Source organism: Equus asinus, chromosome 26 (genome assembly GCF_041296235.1).
Source record: "Equus asinus isolate D_3611 breed Donkey chromosome 26, EquAss-T2T_v2, whole genome shotgun sequence".
Taxonomy (NCBI): Eukaryota; Metazoa; Chordata; class Mammalia; order Perissodactyla; family Equidae; genus Equus; species Equus asinus.
In genome coordinates this window covers 38,494,492-38,520,016 of record NC_091815.1, presented here as the reverse complement: position 1 = coordinate 38,520,016, position 25,525 = coordinate 38,494,492, and the positions used below count along the sequence as shown (strand labels likewise).

The 25,525-nt window shown below is 42.6% G+C and overlaps 2 pseudogenes; both read right to left on the bottom strand.

Annotated features, from left to right (window-relative positions):
* Window positions 1-615: 615 nt before the first annotated feature.
* On the bottom strand, window positions 616-25,503 carry LOC106840898 (leukocyte immunoglobulin-like receptor subfamily A member 6; annotated as a pseudogene).
* Window positions 4,573-5,848, bottom strand: LOC106840894 (leukocyte immunoglobulin-like receptor subfamily A member 5; annotated as a pseudogene).
* Window positions 25,504-25,525: the final 22 nt, after the last annotated feature.

Genomic DNA, 25,525 nt, shown 5'->3' with positions numbered 1-25,525 from the left:
TGCTGCAGATGGCTCTTACACATTCGTGTTGATGACTTGGTTCATCTCCTCCCAACTCCGCATTCAGGGAAGTCACATTTGTGCCTTGGTGTTGGCCTTGAAGAGAGGATTTACACCACAGAAATTGGCAAATGCACAAATCCGAGATTTAAAAAATAAATTTTACAGAGGCAGCACAACAATAGACTGTCCCTTCAAATGCAAATGTGTTGATTCCAAGTGATGACATTTCTGGGAAAATGACACGGATGACATCTGATGAAGAGAGAAAGGATTGTGGGGTCCAGAGAGGGTAATAGGTATAAATTTGGATTTATCTTTTCCAGACTATAATCTGATATTTTCCCATTTATTCAGCTATTGAAACCAGGTGAAGTCCTGTGAACTGAAGAGAGGGAGACTCAACAATGTACATCCGGTAATGTGGTTCTTACCAGTAAAGAAAATTGCATTACATAAAAGTGGGTGAGAACATGAGGATTTACATATGGACCCAAACCAGACACTTGGGATGTAACCTCATGTCATAGGGGTAAGAAAAAGGGAGAAACAGTCAAAGAAAGTCGACAATGGTAGAGAGAGAAAATACACATTTAATGGCTGGAGAGTCCTGTACGGGGAGCACTCAAGACATTTTCCTGACTCTAAACCAGATTTACTTTCCTCAACATTCTCAGCAGACAGATCCCCAAACTTATGGTCCAGATTTTCTTTCAACCTTCTGGGATCATCAGATTTGTTCTAATGCTCCACTACTCCGAAGATGTAGTGATCCCTCTTGTGTTTATCTCCTGGCTGCATCTTGGGTCCTTCTCTGGCTGTGTTGAGCCTGAATCAGCAGTGCCCCAAGGGCTATCAGCATCAACCCAGACATTCCCATCCAGATGAGATTCTCCACTGTGTAGTCTTGGGGGTGTGAGTCTAGGAATTTTGGGCAAAGAGATCACAGAGGTCACGACAGACAAAAATCACTCCAGGATCCATAGATGTCCACCCAGGGCACCTGCTTCCCCTTGGCTAGACATGACCCTCTGAGCCCAGCCTCAGAACTGGGACTTTCTCCTGCTCACCACTGTTGGAGTCTGACTTGTTTTGTGATGGGTTGAGGATATCAGCTGCTCCTGAGGAAAACAAAATAGTAGATGGGTGAGGGATTGAAGAGATACAAGTGAAGCCTTTCCTCTGGGGACTGTGTTTTATGTCACCCCATTAATCATGACATAATTTATAGTTTCCTAATTAACCTTTTCTCTGCTATAGCAGGATTCTCTCTGGTCTCCTCATTGGATTCACTTGGGCTCCTTTTTTTCTTTGAATTCAGAACCTGTTAGTCACAGTGGAACAGAGGTTGGATGTGCCCCAAGAGTTCAGGTTGGGAGAGAAAAATGGTGTCCCAGTACAGAGACAGTTGAGTCCTTGTATGTTCTGTGTTCAGTCTGGGACTCAAGATGCCATAAGCTTGTTCCCTACAGCTGAGAGTTTCCTCTTATTCAACAGCTGGGGCTCCAGGTTTCAGGGATGAGGGGCTGGTGTCAGGGACTCCTGAATGTCAGGAGCACAAAGGAGTGAAAATCTGAGGCTGAGGCCCTTTCACCCCACCTCGTCCAGTTCCCTCCCCTCTGGATGTGCATTTTAACCATCACCTGGAGTCTTCCATCCATTTATTCTTTCATTAATTCGTTCTTCATAGTTAGTAATATCTACAATGGTAGATATATAGATACATACACACAACAAGCACGTATGTATTTTCTAAAGGTAATGTTTAGTCATTGAGTTATAAAACACTATTTTTCCTTACTTGGAGAGTGAATCAAAGTGTAAACACTGACACAACCTCTTAGAGGCTGATAAAAATCAATTGATTAGCCAATTCTACTTGATAATTCATCAGACTATCTAGAGTTTGTCCAAAAAGAGAGACACGAAGATGGAGCTTCCCTCTTCTGGGCACTTAGTGGAAGGGGAGAGGGGGGAGGAAAAGGGGTGATTAGGCTCACATGTGAGGGAATGGACTATAATTAGTTTTCGGGTGGTGAACATGATGTAATCTACACAGAATTCAAAATATGATGTAACCCGAAAATAAATAAATAATTTAATTAAAAAGAAAAGACAACCTCTACCTTTCTTTGTTAAAAGTCTAGAACCAAAGAAGTCCACAGTTCCGGTTTTTGAATCTCAAGGAACAGGGAAAAACCAGTGGAATTATAGCATTGACTGAGGATAAAAAAAGGAAAACATGTTAATCTCTCACCAAGTTTGAAGCCTTTGTAATGTGTCTCACATGGTGATCAATCTGAGAGAAAAGATAATTGTGCAGGAGATGTACAACTGTCTGGAAAAGAAAGCGTTTTTAACAAAACCCCAGTGAAACAGGAAAATGAATTGGATGGAACACGCACATACTACTATAGACAGAAAACATAGATTTTTAATGAGTTTGCCTTAAACTAATTTTGGGCCTAAGTTAAGCTGTTTTCCAGATGTGAAGCTCAAGAACATTTTACTGTGTCATCGTAGAGGATTTGGAGCAATAAAAATAGGTATGATAAAGAAGTGAAATTTCCTTTTACTTGTGGACACTGAAATTTTTAGTGGTATATCAGAAGAGATCAATTGAAAAATAATTGAAGGGAAAGAATCTTTAGTAAGTGAATAGGACATATACCCCAACCAAGGGCTTCTTCATGTGTACTTAGCTGTTACTTAGAAAATATAAAGGAAACAAACACCTTACTTATAAATTAGAAAAGCAGTGGAGCTATTCTTAAAATAAGCTATGAAGTGGTACAATTTTTGTGAATAAAATTGAAAATGCTTCTGAAGTTCATTAATAAACTTCTTTTGAAAATTTGTGTGATAAGAAGACTTGATATTAGCAAAAAGTTGTTCTCCATAATGAATATATGAATTTAATCTAATCCAAATAACAATAGTAGAATTACTTATTTTTGAATCGTAAATCTGTATTACGTTATTTAAATACGTAAGTTTATACATCAAAATATGGCTTAAATAGTTCTCAGAAAAAGAGCATAATAGAGAAGTGTGCACAGAAGATGCAAAGTAGACGTGAGCTACACACAGACGTGCTGTGCACTAATCCCCTAACTGACCCCAGCGAGCGATGCACAGTCCTTTCTCAGTCTCAGGTGTGCGCTAAGTGGCATGAGGCCTCCAGGCGAGAACAGGAGGGCCATGCAGAGCGGTACCTGTGGGCGGAGAAGCTTCTTTCTATAGGAGAGTGTCCAGGGGGACCTGGGACACCAGAGGCTCAGATTCTGAGATGGAGACATCAGGACGTGAGTGGTGGGGGCCTGTTTTCCACCCTCAGTCTAGTCACTTCCTCCTGGGTTCACCCATGTCTCGTTCAGCCCTCCATACTCTATATTTCTGCTGAGACTTCAAGGTTGGGGTGCCCCAGGGGCAGGAGGACTGTGTCATTTTTCCACCCTCTCATGAGATGAACCCTGCTCTGTGGGCCCTCACCCTGTGCCCCTTCATTTATTACACTCTCTGATTTCCTGAGGACAGAGCCCTGAGCTGACTGATTCAGAAAGGGCAGAGTCAGGGGCCCCTTAGCTGAGACCACAAGCTCTAGGGTGTCACTGGGATGTGACAGCAGGTAAGGAGTGGTCCTGTCTGAGCTGTAGCACCAGTAGGTGCCCCTGTGGGCTTTCACAGAACTCATGGAGAATTAGGCCTGCTTCTCCTGAGCTTGGTACTTTGATCTAAGACTCAGAGGGGGATCACCTGCCCACTTCTTGGATAGAAGCAAGGTGCCTCTTGAGCCCCATGACTGACACAGCAGCCTCAACTTCTCTGCTGGGGTCAACTTGGGGCCCAGTTGCACCGAGAGGTAGGGTGTGTGAGGGAGCTGTCCTAGAGAGAGGAAGAGTGGGTGAGGGGCTGCTCACCCACTTTTTTTCTGAACGGAGAGTCCCCAGGCCTCTCTCTGAAGACCCTCGTCTCTGTCCCTCCTGTTTCTTCTGAGGTCTCCCTACCCATCGCCTGTCTCCCTGTCTCTCTCCCTCCCTGAGAACCCCACACACCTCATCTTGGCATTACTACCTGAGGCTCCTCCAGCAGGGCCTGTGCAGAGTCTGGGTCCCTTTCTGACCCACTGGCTCCTCAGCAGCCACTAGGATTTCCAGGGGGTCACTGTGGGCTGACAGCTTGGAGGAGAGATTGTGTCTACCACAGCATCTGTACTGGCCTCTGTGGGACCTGTTTTCAGGGTCCAGGAGGAAGCTGGCCTGAGAAAGTCCAGCCTGGGGCTCCTGGCCAAGGCACTGAATGAGATCACATCCTCTTCCTTGGGCAGAGGGAATCTTTTGTAGCCAAAATCAGAGAGACACTGGAGGGTCAGGATCTGTCTGGAGGCCAGGACAGGGCCCTATTGGGTCAGGAGGGAGGGCTTCCTAGACATACCTGGGAAAAAGACCACCTGTGGATTGCAGGGACTGAGTCCTCCCATAAATCCCCTTCTCCATCTTGGCCCCCACGGCTCACTGTCTCTCACCCTCTGTCTCTGGCCCAGGATCCCCCTAATCCCCTCACCCCACCCTCTCATGAGGGGCTCCCCGGGAGCAAAAAATCCAATAACTTGTCTGGTGCCCCACAACAGGAATGGGGCCAGGATGGGCATTCCTTACCTGTGACCAGAAGCTCCAGAGTGTCACTGGGGTGTGACCACAGCTGGGTGGCGTTCCTGTAACAGCTATAGCATCCGAACGTCCATCTGTGGCTATGATTCACAGGACCCACAGGGAACAGGGCCTGGAACTGCCCATTGGAGTGTCGCTGTGAGTCCAGGGTCCAGGACGGCTTGTGTTCTCCTTCCTTAGTTATAACAAACCTGTCAAATCCCAGTTGTGAACCACACTGGAGGGTCACATTCCCTCCTGAGGTCACCACAGGGCTCGGCAGGGCTGAGAAGGAGGGTTTGCTGTAGATTCCTAGGAGAGGAGGAGGCACTGTGTTAAATGGGGTCACAGCTCCCTCATATCCTCCAGGTCTGGGCTGTGAGAGGGGAGAACCTCCTGAGACTCGATCCCCATCCTGAGGGCAGAGCCTGAGGCTTGGACCCTAGAGTGTGCTCTCACCTGTCACCACCGGCTCTAGGGGCTTGCTGTGCTCTGACCAGCCAGTGGGGCTGAGATAGTAACAGTGATATCTCCCTGCATATTGCTCTGCCATGTGTAAGATGGAGAACTTGGCCTTGTCCTCGGGCTTCAGTGGGCTGTGTCTGCTCCACGGCTTTGGGTTTCCCTCTTTATCCAGATGGTACTCCTGGGCCTCCAGGGTCCCCTGACACTAGATGATCATGGGCCTATCCCTGGGGATCACAGAACCTGGATCAGCCCATATGGTGGGTTTGGAGAGAGTCCCTGGTAGGAAATCAGAGGCTGAGTCACAAGACATTCCCCATCCCAAGTTCCTCAGCTCTCAGCCCCAGGACCCTCCTAGATGCCTCATCCCTCAGCCCATAATTGCTGTTGCCCACCCCCAGCTCTCTCGGGGAGAGGGTTCCCTTGTTCCCAGCGAGAAGGAAGGAACTGGGACACCTGGGGACAGACTCGCCTGCCTGCACTGGTGCCCTCAGGCCCATATTCAGCCCTGGAAGAGAGTTCCCTGTGAGAGATTTGCCCCTGAAGCCTGAACAGAACCCCTCCTCCTCATGAGCCTCCTGAGTCTGGGGTCTCCTGACAGACCAGAGCCTGGCTGTGGGGTGGGGTCCCTCCAAGACTAGGGCTTCCCCTCCCCCTCCTCAAATCTCACCGAGGTAGAGCAGGGCTGTGAGGGTGGGAGTCATGGCATCTCCTCTTTCTGGACCAAGTTGTGCAGATGGAGGAAACCACAGTTCCCAGCAGGAGAGACAGATGCACTAAGTGTAGACACTCAGAGACTGGTCCTCCTCATCATGGGACTGTCACATCAGCAACCCCACTGGAAGGGGAACTGCCTCTTCTCAAGAGCCTGGCTCTTGTTCTCAGGATAGAGGAGCAAAGAGACCTAGAGATGCCCCTTCCAGGTGTGGGATATTCAGGGTATGCCCTTCCCTCACAGAGCCTCCATCATCCTTCATCCTCAGCCCGTCCATCAGAGCATCCTTGTAGGGCCCTCACCATGGACAGTGGTCATACAGGCCCTGGAGATGCGTCAGGGAAGATGCAGGTTCCTGCTGTACTGCAGAGCTCAGATCAGCAGAGACACAAGCTCAACATCTGACTGTACAGTTTAGGTTGAGGTTATTGTGGTAATGAGTACTATGGAGAAATATAGTGAAATAAGGGAAAGAAATACCTCTCCTCTCCTGGCCCTGGAGTGTGGGCTTTCTTTATATAAGCCCCCTTCACCAACTTCTCTTTTTTCTTGCAAGAGCATCTACCTCCATCTCTCAGGGAACAAACTTCTGAGTCCTTCCTGCCTCCTCAGTGCCTCTTGTTCTCAGGTGGAGCTCTCCTCATCCTGGAGCTGTCTTGAGCTTTAGGGGTCAGTGAGTGGGTTAGTGCTCTGATTTGCAGGACAAAACTTATTCTTATTTAAATATTCCTCATCATCCACTACTCATGTGACCTCTAGCATCAACGTCCAATCTCTGAGCCTTGTGTTCCTCCTCTGCCGCATGTTGTAAGGAACCTACTCAGAGTGGTTTTGGGGTCAGTGGTGCCAGGGACATGGAAGAAATCAATTATTGTTGATTTCCAGAGCTGATTAAGACATATGGGGTTTGAGACATGAGATGATCAAGGTATCGGACTCCACAGCCCGAGTGGATGATTGATGTACCCACTTAAGAGGCCCCATCTGCTCCATAATGAGAAATCCTAGTTATAATATTTCTGAAATATGTAGCCACAGTCGATTGCAGGAAAAGAGAAACAAAAATTTCTGAAACTGAGAGGGAACCACAGCAGACAAAAGAGGACAAGGTTGAGTGGCCACAGGTGTCTGGAACAATCAAGGGATCATGAGAGTGGAGGTTTCCACCTCTGTATGGACAGGAGAGGGATGCCAGGTCCTCACAGGCAGGGAGGGGAGCAGGGCGCAAAGTGAAATATGGAAGCCTGTTTCCTCTCCCTCATATTTGAAGACTGTCACTGGGATATTTCTGTCCACTGACCCAGAACCATGGTCAGCAATGAGCCACCTCCCATGTGGTGCTGAAATAGATTAAATCAAGTACATCCCTGCAAGGTCATCTGTCCATGTGTGAGTGTGAGGCTCATGGTGGAGACATCCCTGCTGGGCACATCCTTAATGAGATGTGATGCTGGAAAAGTGAATGCAAAGGGGCAGGGCAGCTGCAACAGTCCACCCCTTTCAGCCCTGAAGGTCAGGATGGTCCTGGGAGAATCTGTGTTCAGAAAATCAGGTGCATGGGAAGTGAGGATCAAACAAAAATGGACATCAAAAAGAAATTTTTTAAACAAATGTTAATTTGTTTATTTTTCATTTTATCAATTTAAAAAGAGATTTACAAGGTGTTACAAACTTGTACATCTCCAAGGGAAAAAATTAAATGAAGGGGATAGTTATTCAGACCCAAAACATGTTATAGAAACCAAGATAAAATTAAACAATTAGAAAAATATTAGCATAAAAATGTGCTGAATTAAAAAATAGTAATTATATACTAAAAATGTTGGTCAAAACAATGCTACTGACGTATTTAAATGGTTTACACAGAGATACACTATTGTTTTTATGCTTTTTTTCAGTAACATTGGATTATAACATCTAACTTTCAGGTGCACATCATAATATATTTCGAATTCTGTGTAGATTACATCGTATTCACCCCCCCGAAGCCTAATTACAGTCCATCACCACACATGTGCCTAATCACTCCTTTCACCCTCCTCCCTTCCCCTTTCTCCTCTGGTAACCACCAGTCCAATTCTGTGGCTATGTGTTTGTTTGTAGTTGTTTTTATCTTCTACTTGTGAATGAGATCATACGGTATTTGACTTTCTCCCTCTGACTTATTTCACTTATCATAATATCCTCAAGGTCCATCCATGTTGTCACAAATGGCAAGATTTCATCATTTCTTATGGCTGAGTAGTATTCCACTGTGTATATATACCACATCTTCTTTATGCATTTGTTACTTGATGGGCGCCTAGGTTTCTTCCAAGTCTTGCCTATTGTGAGGAATGCTGCAATGAACATAGGGGTGCATGTCTCTTTATGAATTTTTGTTCTCAAGTTCTTTGTAGTGGAATAGCTAGATCATATAGTAAATCTATTCTTAATTTCCTGAAGAAACTCCATGCTGTTTTCCATAGTGGCTTCACCAGCTTGCACTCCCACCAGCAGCGTTCAAGGTTCCCTTCCTTAGACATCCTCTCCAACACTCGTTTCCTGTCTTGTTAATTATAGACATTCTGATCGGAGTGAGATGATATCTCATTGTAATTATGATTTGCATTTCCCTGATAGTTAATGATGTGGAACATGTTTTCATGTACCTGTTGGCCATCTATATATCTTCTTTTGAGAAATGTCTGTTCAGATCTTTTGCCCATTTTTTAATTGGGTTGTTGGTTTTGTTGTTGTTGAAAAATATGAGTTCTTTGTATATTTTGCATATTAATCCCTTATCTGATATACGGTTTGCAAATAACTTCTCCCAAATGTTAGTTTGTATTTCATTTTGTTGATGGTTTCCTTTGCTGTACAGAAGCCGTTTAGTTTTATGTAGTCCCATTTGTTTATTTTTTCTTTTGTTTCCTTTGCCCGGTCAGACATGGTACTTGAAAATATGCTGCTAAGATCAATGTTAAAGAGCGTACTGCCTATGTTTTCTTTTAGAAGTTTCATGGTTTAGGGACTTACATTAGTCATTAATCCATCTTTAGTGGATTTTTGTGCATGGTGTTAGGTAATGGTCTACTTTCATTCTTTTGCATGTGGCTGTCCAGTTTTCCCAGCAACATTTATTGAAGAGACTCTCCTTTCTCCATTGTATGCTCTTGGCTCCCTTGTAGAGTATTAGCTGTCCATAAACGTGTGGGTTTACTTCTGGGCTCTCGATTCTGTTCCATTGATCTCTGTGTTTGTTTTTATGCCAGTACCATGCTGTTTTGGTTACTGTGGCTTTGTAGTATATTTTGAGATAAGGGAGTGTGATACCTCCAGCTTTGTTCTTTTTTTTTTTATCAGGAATCCTTTGGCTATTTGGGGTCTTTTGTTGTTCCATATAGATTTTAAGATTCTTTTTTTTCTATTTCTGGGAAAAATGTTGTTGGAACTTTGATAAGGATTGCGTTGAATCTATAGATTGCTTTAGGAAGTATGGACATTTTAATGGTGTTAATTCTTCCAATCCAAGAGCACAGAATATCTTTCCATTTCTTTGTGTCTTCTTCTATTTCTTTCAACAATGTTTTATAGTTTTCAGTGTACAGATCTTTCACCTCTTTGGTTAAGTTTATTCATAGGTCTTTTATTCTTTTTGTTGCCATTGTAAATGGGATTGTATTTTTAATATCTCTTTCTGCTACTTCATTGTTAGTGTATAGAATCACAACCGATTTTTGTATGTTGATTTTGTATCCCGTGACTTGACTGTATTCATTTATCGTTTTTCAAAGTTTTTTAGTGGATTCTTTATGGTTTTCTATATATATATGATCATGCCATTTGCAAAGAGTGACAGTTTCACTTCTTCTTTTCCAATATAGATCCCTTTTATTTCTTTTTCTTGACTGATTGCTCTGGCTAGCACTTCCAATACTATGTTAAATAAGAGTGGTGACAGTGGGCATCCTTGTCTGGTTCCTGTTCTTAGAGGGATAGCTTTCAGTTTTTCTCCATTGAGAATGATATTTGCTGTGGGTTTGTCATATATGACCTTTATTATGTTGAGGTGTTTTCCTTAGATACTCATTTAATTTAGAGGTTTTATTATAAATAGATGCTTTATCTTATCAAATGCTTTCTGTGCATCTATTGAGATGATCATGTGATTTTTATTCTTCATTTGGTTAATGTGGTGTATCACGTTGATAGATTTGTGGATGTTGAACTATCCCTGCATCCCTGGAATGAAACCCGCTTGATCGTGATGTACGATCTTTTTAATGTATAATTGCATTGGATTTGCTAATATTTTGTTGAAGATTTTTGCATCAATGTTCATCAGTGATATTGGCCTGTAATTTTCTTTTTTTGTGTTGTCCTTGTCTGGTTTTGGTATCAGGATATTGTTGGCTTCGTAGAATGAGTTAGGAAGCCTCCCTTCCTCTTCAATTTTTGGAAGAGTTTGAGAAGAATAGGTATTAAGTCTTCTTTGAATGTTTGGTAGAATTCACCAGGGAAGCCATCAGGTCCTGGACTTTTATTTTTTGGGAGGTTTTTGATTGCTGTTTTGATCTACAATGGAGTTTTCTTAACTATAGTCACATGACTGTATGTTAGTTCTCCAGAACTTCTTCTGCATTACTGTATCTTTGTATCCCTTGACCAACATCTCCCAACTTCCCTCTCTCTCCAGCTCCTGGAAACCCCTTTCTACTCCGTTTCTATGAGTTTACTATTTTACACTTCACATGTAAGCGAAATTATGTTGTATTCGTCTTTGCCTTGCTTATTTCACTTAGCATAGTGTCCTCCAGTGTCATCCATGTTGTCACAAATGGCAGAATTACTTTATTTTTAAAGTATGAATAATATTCCTTTCTATATGTATGCACCACATTTTCTCTATGTATTCATCTGTTGATGGACATTTAAGTTGTTTCCATATCTTGGCTACTATGAATGATGCTGAAATGAGCATAGGAATGCAGATATCTGTCTGAGATCCTGATTTTGTTTCCTCTGCATGTATACCTAGAAGTGGAATTTCTGGATCACATGGTAGTTCTATTTTTAATTTTTTTGAAGAACCTCCACCTGTTTTCCAAAATGACTGCACCAATTTACATTCTCATCAACAATGCACAAGGGTTCTCTTTTCTCCACGTCTTCACCTACACTCTTTACATTTTGCTTTTTCTATAGTAGCTATTCTAATAGACGTGAGGTGGTATCTCATTGTGGTTTTGATTTGCATTTTCCTGCTGATTAGTGAGGTTGAGCACCCTCACATATACTTAATGGCCATTTGGATGTCTTCCTTTGAGAAATACCTATTCAGGTCCTTTGCCGTTTTTAATTGGGTTATTATTATTTTTGTATTGACTTGTATGAGTTCCTTATATATTCTGAAAATTAACTCCTTATCAGATATATGATTTGCAAATATTTTATCCCACTCTTTAAGTTGACTTTTCACTCTTTTGATTGTTTCCTGTGCTGTGCAGAAGCTTTTTAGTTTGATGCAATCTACTTGTCTATTTTGGCTTTTGTTGCCCTCACTTCTGGTGTGATAACCAAAAATAACTCATTGCCCAAACTGACGTATGAACCTTTTCACCTATGTTTTCCTCTAGCAGTTTTATGGTTTTGGATCTTAGATTTAAATCTTTAATTCATTTTGTGTTGATTTTTGTATATGCTGTGTGCTTAGGGTCCAATTTCATTCCTCTGCACGTGGTTTTTTAGTTTTCCCAACCCCATTTATTGAAGAGACTATGCTTTCCTAATTGTGTGTTCTTGGCATCCTTGTTGAAGATTAGTTCACTTAAAGTAATTAAGATAATTATTTTTAAAAATTTGTCAGGCAACTCTTCGATCTTTATTTTTAATAGTCAGTTAATGGAGATTTATTTTTTTCTTTTGATCATATCATATTTCCCTGACTCATCATGTTTCTCATGGCTTTGCTTTTTGTCTGCCCACTGGAAGAAGCAGGCATCTCTTCCAGGCCTTACGGTCTTGTTCTGGCAGGGAAAGATCACCAATCAGCCCAGTTGGAGCTTCTGGGAATCTCTCATATGTTTTCTGTGGATGTGCAAGCTCCACTTCTCTCACTCCCTCCTGGGGGAGATGTCTCAGGGCTGGGCACCTTCTCCCAAGAGAAGTTCTTCTCTCGCAGAACTATGTGGGCCACCATAACTTCTCTACCCCTTTTCTATAGGGCAGTGCTCTGAAATGCCAGGACATTGGGTGCAAGCTCCACTCCTCTCCTTCCATCCTGGGGGAGCAGTCCCAGGGCTGTGTCAGTGCTCGGAGCCCCTTTCCTCTGTCCTTGGCTGCCCCAGGTGCACCTGCCACCTCACACTCTGAGTGATGTGAGACACCAGTCGGTCTCTGGGACAGCACCCTCAGATGTAGCTTCACCCACTCTTTTATCCAAGGGAGAAATCCTGGGCTAACCTGGTCTCTCAGTGGCTTGGGGGAGGAGGGACATGGGAAAAGTGGAACTGCTCTTTTGATCCAGTTCAAAGCATTTTGTCTTGGTTTTATGCTTGTCTTAGGTGTTGCAAATTATTAAGTGGATTCTGGAGTTCACATAAAGGTATTTTGGCCCAAATATCATTGTTTTATCAGTGTTTCTGTGGGGGAAGGAGGGCTGCAACTTCCCATTCTGTCATTTTGCTGATGTCACCAGAAAAAAATATTGATTAGACTTTCTAGAATGCATCACAGTCAGATCAAAAATGGAGAAACAGAAAAAAATACTGAATATACAGAGGAAAAAGAATGAGAAGAGTAAATAAACATCTATCACAGTTTCAGGATGAAAGAAGTGAGAATGATGTTCAGCAAACTTGAGGAGAGAATGGTTGAAATTTTTACAGAAATGAAGAAACAGCATGGGTTTAAAGTTCACGAATTCAAAAATGAAATCATATCTTGACTTTGCTAAAGAACATTGAGAATAAATTAAAAAATAATCCTAAAACTACTGGAGAAATTTCCAGTGACGCTCAAACGAATGAGAAGTTCATTGGGACTGGACTTATGAAGAGCAAAAACAGGCGACAGAAAATACTGGAGAAATACCTTTATGGTATTAATTGTGAGCAAAGCATTCTATACTGAGCATAATTGTTATTACTGGGCAAAGCTGAACTCTCATCAGCAGATCCATCCGTAAACACAAAGAAACCGGAGGAATATCGGACATTTTGGGACTTGTGTCTCACATGTTAAACCCACCATGTCCAGCTGCATGTCTATGAGGAATAAGAGGGCATTAGTGGACAAATCTCTAAAATCTCAAATGTTTTCCACTCTAACAAGGTGAGTGGATTTGTTAAATGTATGTGAGATGGAATAGAGTGAAGAATTGAGGGCTTTTCCACTTTCTGCCTTGCTTCATTAGAGAAGACAATGGCGTTATCACAGGATGGATGACCCCAAGAGGATAAGGAGGCCTAGGGAGATGTTTATAATACTGTCAGCTGACTCACAGAGGGAACCACTGCCTCTTTCCTGGTCTGGGTCTGTGGTTTTGTGTCTTGTAAACACTTCCTCTCTCTGACTTCCTTGTTTCTGTAAACAGCAGCACCTTCTCTTCATCAGTCTCCATCAGAACCTCTGAGTCATTTCTGCCTGCTCACACCTCTTGTCCCCCAGACAATAACTCTTCATCTGATATTGTGAATTCCATTTTCATGCTTTCAGCAAAAGCACTGGTCGGAGGCAATTCACAGGCTTTTTTGGTTGTTTTTTCATTCATTTGTTGATGGACATTTGGGCTGTTGTCACTTTTTGTCTATTGTGAATAGTTTTTCTATGAACATACCTGCAAAAGTGTTTGTTCAAATACCTGTTTGAAATTCTTTTTTCTTTTCTTTATTGTTGTAAGAGAATTTAACATGATCTCTACCTTCCTTACAATTTTTATGCACAGTACAGTATTGTTAACTATAGACAAGCAGTTGTATGTCAGATCTCTAGAGCTTATTAACCTTGCATTACTGAAACTTACACCTACAAGGGGAGTTTCTGGGTCATATGGCAATTCTGGATTAACTTTTTAGGAACTCACAAACTGCTTTCCACAGTGGCTGAATCATTTCACATTCCCATCAACAATGTATGTGGATTCAGATTTTTCTACATTCTCACCAACATTTATTTTTTTTCAAATTATGTTCAATCTAGTGGGTGTGAAGTGACACCTCATAGTGGTTTTATTTGCATTACTCTAATTGCTAATGAGTTGACCATCTTTCACATGCTTGCTGTGCATTTGTACATGTTCCCTATAGTAATGTGTATTCAAGCCACTGGACCATTTTTTTATTTTTATTTTCTTATTGTGGTCATAATAGTTTATAACATTGTGAAATTTAAGCTGTACGTTAATATTTGTCAGACACCATATAAATTTTCCCCTTCACCCCTTGTGCACACCCTCCACCCTGCTTCCCCCTGCTAACCACCAAAATGTTCTCTCTCTCCATAAGTTTGTTTATATTCCACATACGAGTAGAATCATATGGTGTTTGTCTTTTTTTGTCTGGCTTATTTCGCTTAACATAATACCCTGAAGATCCATCCATATGGTTATGAATGGGACGGTTTTGTCTTTTTTATGGCTGAGTAATATTCCATTGTATATGTATACCACATCTTCTGTATTCAATCATCAACTGAGGGGCACTTGGGTTGCTTCCACGTCTTGGTTATTGTGAATAACGCTGAAATGAACATGGGGTGCATAAATTTCTTTGTATTGTTGATTTTGAGTTCTTTGGATAAATACTCAGTAGTGGGATAGCTGGATCATATAGTATTTCTATTTTTAATTTTTTGAGAAATCTCCATACTGTTTTCCATAGTGGCTGCACCAGTTTGCATTCCCATCAGCAGTGGATGAGGGTTCCCTTTTCACCACAACCTCTCCAACATTTGTTGTTTTTCGTCTTGGTGATTATAGCCAGTCTAATGCACATAAGGTGATATCTAAGTGTAATTTTGATTTGCATTTCCCTGATGATTAGTAATGTTGAGCATCTTTTCATGTGCCTATTTAACATGATCTCTACCTTCCTTACAATTTTTATGCACAGTACAGTATTGTTAACTATAGACAAGCAGTTGTATGTCAGATCTCTAGAGCTTATTAACCTTGCATTACTGAAACTTACACCTACAAGGGGAGTTTCTATTGGCTATCTGTATATATTTTTCAGAAAAATGTCTGTTCATATTCTCTGCCCACTTTTTGGTTGGGTTGTTTGTTTTTTTTGTAGTTCTGTTGTGTGAGTTCTTTATATATTATGGAGATTAACCTCTTACTGAATATACAATTTGCAAATATTTTCTCCCACTTGTTGGGTTGTTTTTTCATTTTGATCTTGGTTTCCTTTGCCTTCCAGCAGCTCTTTAGTCTGATGAAGTCCCACTTGTTTATTTATTTTTTTGTTTCCCTTGTCTGAGTAGCCATGGTATTCAATAAGATCCTTTTCAGTCTGATGTCAAAGAGTATACTGCCTGTATTTTCTTCCAGAAGTTTTATGGTCTCAGGCCTTACCTTCAAGTCTTTGGTCCATTTTGAGTATCTTTTTGTGTGTAGAGTAAGATAATGGTCTACTTTCATTCTTTTGCATGTGGCTGTCCAGTTTTCTCAGCACCATTTATTGAAGGGGCTTTCCTTTCTCCAGCATATGTTCTTGGCTCCTTTGCTGAAGATCAGTTGTCCGTAGATGTGTGGTTTTATTTCTGGGCTTTCAGTTCTGTTCCATTGATCTTTGTGCCTGTGTTTGTACCAGTACCATGCTATTTTGATTACTATGGCTTTGTAATATATTTTGACGTCAGGGATTGCAATGTCACCAGCTTTGTTCTTGTTTCTCGGGATTGCTTTGGCTATTCAGGGTCTTTTCTTGCCCCATATGAATTTTAAGATTCTTTGTTCTATTCCTGTGAAGACCATCATTAGGATTCTGATTGGGATTGCAGTGAATCTGTAGATTGCTTTAGGTAGTATGGACAAATTAACTATGTTTATTCTTTCAATGCCTTTGGGCCATTTTTTAATTGAGTCATTTTTTGGGTTGTTGTGTCAAAGGTATTCTTTATATACTGTGCATACTAGACCTTTATTATATATATGATTTGAAAATGTCTTTTGCAATTTTTTAGGTTGTCTATTATACTCTTGATATATATTTTAAAATTTGTTGACGTTGGTATAGTCTATTTTTTCTTTGCTACTTGTCCTTCATTGTCATAACTAAAAAACTATTGTCAAGTCCAAGGTTATGAAGATTGACTCTCTGTTTTTCTCTAAGAGTTTTATAATTTTAATCCTTATATTAATCCATTTTGAGATGATTTGAGATGTGTCCAGCTTTTTTCTTTTGCCAGTGTATATCCAGTTTTCCCCACACAATTTATTGAAAAGACCATTCTTTCCCCATTAGCTGGTCTTGGAACATTTCTCAAAAGTCAACAGCACATATGTACAGGTTTATAGCCCGTCCTTCAATGTTATTCCATGCAGTTATATGTCTGTACTGATGCCAACACCACACTATTTTGATTACTGGGGATTTGTATTAAGTTTGAAACCAGGAAGTGTGTGTTCTCCAACTTTGTTCTTCTTTTTTAAGATTTTTTGGCTATTGTGGGTCTTTTGGAACAACCTTGAATTAGAGCAACGGCTTTGTCATTTCTGCTGAAATGGGCTTTGTGATTTTGAAAGGGATTGAATTGATTTGGTAGGTTGCCTTGGAGAGTATTGTCCCCTTTACAACGTTAAATCCTCCAAGCCATGATCCTGGAGTGTCTTTGCATTGATTTAGGTCTTTTCAGATTTCATTCAGCAGATTAAAACAAAAGAAAACAAATCTACAGTGTATAAGTGTTGCTCTTCCTTTGATAAATTAATTCCTATGTATGTTTTATTTTGGATACTCATATGAATTGAATCGTGTTACCTAAAATGATACATTGAAGCCCTTATGGTAATACGTGTAAATGTGACCTTTTTGGAAATAGGGCCTTTTCAGATGTGATCAAGTTAAGATAAGACCCTAAGGAATTAGGATGGGCCCTAACCCAGGATTTCTGTTGTCATCATAAGAAGCAGAGAATAGGCACAAAAGGAATAAGTCATGTGAAGACAGGACACATGAGGAGATGGCAGCCATGTGAAGATGGAGGTAGAGATTGGAGTCATGCTACCACAAGTCTAGGAGTGCCTGTGATCAACAAGAGCTGAGAAGAGGCAAGGAAGGATTTTCCCCTAAAGCTTGAATAGTGAGCATGGACTTGCTGATATCTTCATTGTGAGATTATAGTCCCCAGGATTGTAAGAGAGTTAATTTGTTTTAATCCAACTCGTTTGTGGTAATGTTATGATAGCCCTAGGAAACTAATAAAAGGTGCAAATGCTTAGTGTTTGCAAAACCGAGCTCTGGTATCTGGCAGCCTGGCATATTCCTGGGTCTTCCACTCTTTGGCTCTGTGACTCTGAACATGCTGCAGGATCTCTGAACCTTGACTTTCTCATCATATAAATGTAAACAAGATTATTAATTTCCTTGTGAGGTTTATGTGAAGACCAAATTATTTATTACATTGAAAACTTCACAAAACTACATGCCACCTTGTTATTTGAAGGCTACTGACCATCATTATAGAGATATTTCTCTGGGCACACCATGAGACTCTGCAGCACCATGATTCATGTCTGTGCCTACAGTACTGTGAGGGAGCCAGGTAGAGATGGGATCCATATGGGGATGCACAACCATGTACAGCATGAGGACAGAAGCAGAGGCTGGAGGGGCAGGCTACGGAGGCCCCTGACCTGTCACCACAACCTCCAGGGGCACTATCTGTTGGGGGCTTTTAAAAAGCCTGCAGTCATTGTACACATGCAGTGACTGGGGACTGCTGTCTTGTTCTGGGATCTCATTGTGCCTGGTTATCCTGGTGCTCAGAGCATCCCTTTTCTCTAGGCATAGATGGTCACATGCTCATTGTTGTGGAAACAAGCCTGGAAAATCTGGGATCTTGGTGCAGGGAGAGCCCTGGAGGAAATGGGAACCTCTCTTCAAGGGATCCCATTTTTTGTCTTTTCCAGAAGGCAAATGTAAGAGAAAGAACTACTATTTGTGGGGAATCAGTTATTTCAGGCCTGTCAGTGGAGGTTTTCTTCTGTTGAGATCCTTTCTAACACTTAAATATCATCCGCACTTTAAAGACAGCAACACGAAGGCTAAGGGATATTGTGTCTGTTCTTCAAGGTCAAATCTCCAGTAAGTTTCCATCTGGGAAAGGAATCCAGATCACTGTGACCCCAGAGTTTGGCACTCCCTGCACACAGTGACTTCCTTGAAGTTACAGAGACTGAGTGTGAGACAGAGACCAGGACAAGGAAGATGGGAGTGAGGGTCCAGCCAGGTCCTCAGGACAATGCGTGGGTAGGACTGAGTTGGAAGGCAGTGAGCTGGAATGGACAGGAGATAGGAGAAAACCTATTTGTAAATCAACAGTAGTCCTAAGCCAGTGTGTTTTAGGATAACTAATTCATATCCTGAAATCACCTTTAGGAAGGAGGAGTTGCACTCCACCTAATAGCTGTGTGGTGAAGACTTAGCTATGGGCCGTGTGCAGTACCCAGCCCAGGTCCTGCCACCCAGGAAGCACTCAGAAAATGCTGGTCCATACCACAGTGTGCAATAATTGGATTACCCATTGCTCTAGGCAGGGCAGCTTTCATGGGTGGTGAGCTGTGAATCAGACAGGTCTTGAAACCGGGTTGACGTTTTTCTGTCACCCTCTTGAAATTTGTGCATGAGGCCCTGCATCTTCATTTTACACTGGGCGCCACAAGTTATGTAACCATTATCACTTCCATCATTTTCTTTTTGTATTGATTGGCTCATTTGGGTTTGTCAGCTTTTCCTTATTCTCAGCTAAGTGGAGTGGAAAATGAAGAATCCTTGGGTCTGGGTGATGAAAGAGGGACCAAATTTACACAAATTAAAGAGGAAGGCAGCAGGGGAGGATGCAGGCTTGATTATTTCAGATTGCAGTGTGTGTGTGAAATGAACTCTTTTACTTATTTTTTTCCATTTTCAGTAAACCCATTCACCTATCCAATCAGACAAAGTTTATCTACAAATATCAACTATCTTCACACAACGTACCAAGCATGAAAACTAAAATATGTGCTTAACTGACATGGATCCAGTTCCTTATCCCTACTATTCTTGGGGATGTGTTGGGCTTCAAGTAATTAATTACAAAATATATGTAACCATGAAGTATGACACGTATTATGTGGAATAAATCATTGGAGATTGGATATTGGATAGTAGAGGATCCTAACTAGTCTGAGCATCATGGATGGTCAACCTTGAGGAGGTGAAATGAGAGGAAAGAGCTCTGAGATGTGGAGGAGTCTTAGGTAAACTGGCCAGGGAAGTTGAAAATTCCTTGAAAAAGAAAGAAGATACAGGTCCCCATTTGAGTGGGGTCATGGCTACTGAGCTCCATGGCGACAATTTTGCCCTAGGATCTGGGATGGGCTGATTTCCCTGCAGTTCACACCTCTTCCATTCCAGGAAACACAGAGTGGGCACGTGAGGACCCAGGCATTGCCCCAGTCTATATTGTCTGGTTCAGTGCAGATGAAGGGACTGGACAGAATCACACAGAACAGATTCATGGAACACAGCACATGAGAATCTCTGACATAGGTTTTCTGTAGGAAATGGGAAGAGCTTCCCTCCCAGGAGCTCTATATGATTCCCCCTCATTGAAGTCTAATAAAAAAGCGTACATTCTGAGTGTAGTTCAGTCTGGAACCAAGCCCAGGGATATGATCCAAAACCACTACCTGACTGGATTAAACCACATCTCTGAAATCACCCCCAAGTCCACACTGGGTATATTCATACCAGTTTAGTCACTTGGGCCATTATGGGTTCTGGAATTCTCATGAACCCTCTTTAAATTCTTAATTGTAAATGGTCTAGGAGTTGCCAGACTGGTTTTTCAGAGACCCAGTTTCTCACCTGAAAAGCAGCTCATTGTCTGACTAGATTCAGGTGAGGGTGATCAGACAGGTGGAGGTCATGTTTTGAGGAAAACTCAATGTTAACGTGGGAAGTATGTGCTATAACAAACCAACGGCCACTTTGTTAGGAATTAGTCACTAGTGTAGGACGCGGCTCTCACCATCCTATTTCAACCCAACTTAATAAATTGTATGGAAAGTAAAGAGAGTTTATAGAATAGAAACGCGCTGTATCCCACAACTAGAAGGACATGCAAGTAAGATATACAACTGTGTACGGGGGGGTTGGGGGAGATAAAGCAGAAAAAAAAGAGATTGGCAACAGTTGTTAGCCCAGGTGCCAATCTTTAAAAAAAAAAGAAAAAAAGAAACGCACTGTCTACCAGTAATGACAAGTAGACTTCCCAGTCATCAAACAAAAGTCAAAAAGAACATTGCCAGTATTCCAGAAAATTCTATGGTTTCAGTCTTGAACAAAACGATGTAATCTCACTTTATTTGTAACCACCATCATGGATTTGATGGAATTCTTTTCTCTCCTTTATTCATAGAGTTTACCTTAAGTATACAGCCCTAATTAATACATGAGGTTTCCCTCTTAACATTAGGTAAATGGGATAATCCTAAAGACGTGGTTTTTGTAATCTTCTTACATTTATTCACTATTGTGTTTGAAGATGGATACAAAGGACCACTTGAATTTTAGTTTATTCATTCTCACTGACATGTGATATTTGATTTTTCTATGTAGGACCCCAAATTCTCTCTTTTCTGGTGCATGCAGTCTTAAAATGATTTTGACTGATGTGAATAACTCTCTTTTCAGTGTCCTTGTGAATGGATCCTGGTGCATATGTACACATTTTCTCTAAGGTATATACTTAAAGATCATAGTGTGTGTCTCTTAATTTAACTAGATAAATATCATCTACTCTCTAAATTGATGGATCTACTTCGCACTCCTACAAGTAAAGAATCAGGATACCATATGCTCACCATTGTCTCCCACAACAGATATTTACCATTTTTCTCTTTGTACCTCTCCTGAATGTGCTGACATTTTGGCCTTGTGATTTCTCTGAGACTGTGCCACAACATTGAAGTAGGAATGATCATTATACATAAAATGCAAGGAAACACAGGTGCACTTTGGGGTCAGCAAGGTGGAATTCAAGGTGTCATACTGGCTTGGACTGTTTTGTAAAATCAATTCTGTGCATCACTCTGCATCTGAGACCTCACATTGGCACACTAAAGTTGGCCACGAAGGGACTACATACAGAAGAGAAACTGAAGAAAGCCTTGAATTAGTGTTTTTAACCCTGTTTTTTCAAGAGCAGTAAGAACCCTGCTGTCATTTCAGATAGTAATGTCTTGATTCCCAATGATATTTATGAAGAAACTACACAGGTAGAATCTGATGAAATTTGAAGGGCATGTGGCATCCAGAGTGGATGTTAGGACATAATTTTTATTTCTCTCTTTCAGGCTGAATCCTTGTTAAAGACATTTATTGATTTATCAAAACATATTGCATACTCTGAATGAAGAGGTGGAGACTCCTTAATACACATCAAGGTATGTGGCAATTAGAAATTTAAAAAATATGTGTTACATGAAAATGTACCACTGCATGAGAGGGTAAGGAAGTGTGGACTCAAATCTGCCATGTGGAACATATGCTAATTTCACAGAAAGGAGGAAAGTCATGAACTCATCAAGATAACTCAACAGTGGTTGGGAAGGACTGTTCCATAGTTTAATGGAAGAAGAGACCAGACATGTCCCTGTACATGAATTCCTCCACCTACCAATGGCCTGCAGACATTTTACACAACATATGCCCCAAATGTTCTTCCAGATCCTCCTGGGAATACAAGATTTCTTTCCAAGTCTCTACCACTCTAAACAGCGCATTGTTCTCTCTTATGGTTATCTCTTGGCTGCGTCTTGGGGTCTTCTTGGGCTGTGTTGAGCCTGAAATATCAGAATCCCGAGGACCACCAGGATCAAGCCAGCCATGCCCATCCGGATGAGATTCTCCACTGTGTAGTCTCTGGGATATGAATCTAGGAGTTGTGTGCAGAGAGGCCACAGAGATCAGGGCAGACCAAAATCACCTGAGGATCCCTGGATGTCCACCCAGGCACCTGCCACCCCTTGACAGGACATTACCCACTGCAGCAGCCCCATAACTGAGAATTTCTCCTACTCACCACTCTTGGAGTCTGACTTGTTTTGTGATAGGCTGATGGTGTCAGGCATTTCTGAGAACCAAAAAAAAAAAAAAGTGGGCATGGATGAAGAGTTGATGCAACTCAAGGCTTTCCCATGAGCTCTGAGATCTTATAATTCCCTCTGTTTCTCATGACAACTGTTGAGTAGTCCCTTAATGAACCCCTCCTCTGCTGTAAAAGGATTCCCTCTGTTCTCATTGGATTCTTTCAGTCTCCCTTTGTGTTTTGAATTTAGATTTTGCTTCTGAGGCACTTTGTAACAGAGTTTGAATGTGTCCAAATTGATCAGGATTGTTGAGAAAAGTGGTCTCCCAATATGGAAATAATGGACTTCTTGTATGCTCTCTGTTCATTCTGGGATATGGACAATGTAAGCTAACTTTTCCAGATATGAGAGCTTCCATTTATTCATCAACTGAGGACGCAGGATCCATGGTTGAGAGGTTGGTCATATACATATGAGAGAAGAGAGAAAATTCAACCCATACAGAGTAGGTTGGGTTAATTACAAGAAGTAAATTATTTAATAAGGACGCAGGTCTTTTATACACAGTATCTCAGTGAGGGTCACACATGGAGATGACTTTGAAGCTGATTCCTGAATAGAAGGAGCCTGAGAAGAGCCATGTGAAGACCCAGACTAGGTTCATCACAGGCCGCAGAAAGATCAGGTCCCTAGAAAGATCTCAGTCTGTTCTTCAATAAGGAATACAGTCATGTCTGTGGGAAATAGGGAGGGTCCAAAGGAGAAAGGAAAGCTGAGATTTGGGGGCTTGGTACATTCAAGACAGGCTGGAAATGACAGGAGAAATGAGCGAGTTTCCATAACCATCATCATCACCACCACCACCACCATCATCTCTCTCTCTTTCTCTCCCTGTTTGAAAGAACTCTGGAAACTTATCAGACCTGGACGTTTTTCAAGGAGAGAAGACTAGTCATTCAATTTTATATTTGAACTTTTTCATGCTACAATGCTGGGTAAGTGAGTTGTAAGAATGTGTGAATTTCTCAGCTTCTTTGATATTAAAATTATGTAATATTTAATGGCACTCAATAAACACTAAATGAAAGAAAAAGAAAATATAACTTCTACCCTGTCCATTTCAAATGTCCAAAACCAAGAAAGTCCACATTTGTGGTCTTCAAAGCCTAAGAGAACATGAAAATCAGTGATATTACAAAATGGAGTGAGCACAAAAATAAGTAACCCTGCAAATCTATTTTAACCAGTTTTAACATAAAAAAAGAAAAAATATAGATCAATTCTAATTATACATACAAATGTAAAATTTCTAAATAGGCTTATACAAGTCAGAAAGTGTGAATTAATAATAGATGTGATTCAGTGGAGTTAATATCCAAATGTTGACACTAAGAAGTCTTTCACATGTATCTCACCATGGTTAGAATTAAAGAGAAAAAATTCAAGAGATGTACAAAAGATGTCCCAGCTCCCCTGGGACACAAACCTGTCCATGAATATCTGAGGGGCATTAGATCCTCAGAGAGACTCTCAGAACTGCCCTGGGTGGTCTGTGCTCCCTCTGAGAAAAGGGGATTCAGTGACTCACTGGTTGTGGAGATGGGACCTGTCGGTGGGCGTCTGGGTTCCACATTGTGTCCTAGAATGAGACAGGAAGGGAGTGAAGGGCTGAGGCTGACCCTGGAGTCCCTACCTGACTCTTACTCTTCTCCTATATCTGTCCTGTGCCAACACCAAGAGCCCTCTTCTGCCAACCTGGCACCTTTTAGACCCCGGGTGAGAGGGAATAGGGTGGGCAGGGGTTGGAGGTCCTCTGAGTGGCAGATCCCCTCTGGGTGACCTTCCCTCAGAGACCCGTCACATCCATCCCAGCCCACAACGTCTTGAGGATAGGACCCCAAATAGATCATAGGAACAGAGGGCGCAGGGATGAGGAGCTTCACCTGAGACCAGGAGCTCCAGGGGGTCACTGGGGTGTGACCACACCTGGGGGTATTTCCTGTAATAGCCATTGCATCTGAATGTCCACCTGTGGAAGGGGATCATGGGACCCACAGGGAACAAGGCCTGGAACTTCCCATTGGGGTGTCTCTGTGAGTCCAGGATCCAGGAGGGCTTGTGTTCTCCTTCCTTAGTCAGAATGAACCTGTCAAATCCCTGCCATGAGTCACACTGGAGGGTCATGTTCCCTCCTGAGGTCACCACAGGGCTTGGCAGGGCTGAGAGGGTAGGTTTGCTGTAGATTCCTAGGAGAGGAGGAGGCAGTGTGTTAAATGGGGTCACATCTCCCTCATATTCTCCAGGGCTAGTCTGTGAGAGGGGCCACACCCCTGAGAGCAGATGCCCTTCCTAAAGCTAGAGCCTGAGGCTGGGACCCAAGAGTGTGCTCTCACCTGTCACCACCAGCTCCAGGGGGTCACTGTGCTCTGACCAGCCAATGGGGCTGAGATAGTAACAGCAATATCGCCCTGCATATTGATCTGTCATGTATAAGATGGAGAACTTGGCCTTGTCCCTGGGGCCCAGAGGGCTCACTCGGTCCCAGGGCTCCAGGCTTCCCTCTTTATCCAGACGGTACTCCAGGGCCTCCAGGGTCCCCTGACACCACATGGTCACAGGCATCCCGAAGGGGACCACAGAGCCTGGCTCAGCCCAGATGGTGGGTTTGAGGAGGGTCCCTGGAAGGGAATCAGAGGCTGTGTCTCAAGACATTCCCCACCCCAATTTCCACAGGTATCGGGACCAGGACCCTCCCAGACACCCTCATCCCTCAGCCCAGAACTGCTGTCCTCCATCCCCAGCTCTCTGAGATGGCTCCTTGTCCCCACTGAGGAGTTTGGACGTGGGACACCTAAGGACAGACTCACCTGCCTGAACTGGGATCCTTGGGCCCATGCTCAGCCCTGGAAGAGAGTTCCCTGTAAGAGATTTGCCCCTGAAGCTGAACAGAACCCTCCTCCCCATGAGCCTCCTGAGTCCTGGGGTCTCCTGACAGACCATGGCCTTGCTGTGGCGTGGGGCCCCTCCCAGACTATGGCTTCCCCTCACACTCCTCAATCTCACCAAGGCAGAGCAGGGCTGTGAGGGTGGGAGTCATGGCCTCTCTTCCCTGTGGCCCCAGCTGTGTAGATCAAGGAGACCACAGACAGACAGAGGCACAAGGTGTGGTCACTAGAAGGCTGGTCCTCCCCAGCACCGGGTTGTCATGTCAGCAGCCCCACAAGAAGGGGAACTGCCCTTCCCAGAAGCCTGGCTTTCATTTACAGTTTGGAGCAGCAAACAGAGGCAAAGACACCTCTTCCAGGTGAGGGTGACCCAGGGTATGCCCTTCTATCTCAGAGCCTCCCCCATGAGGTCTCCTTCATCCTCAGCACATCCATCAACACATCCCTGTGGGGCCCTCACCATGGACAGTGG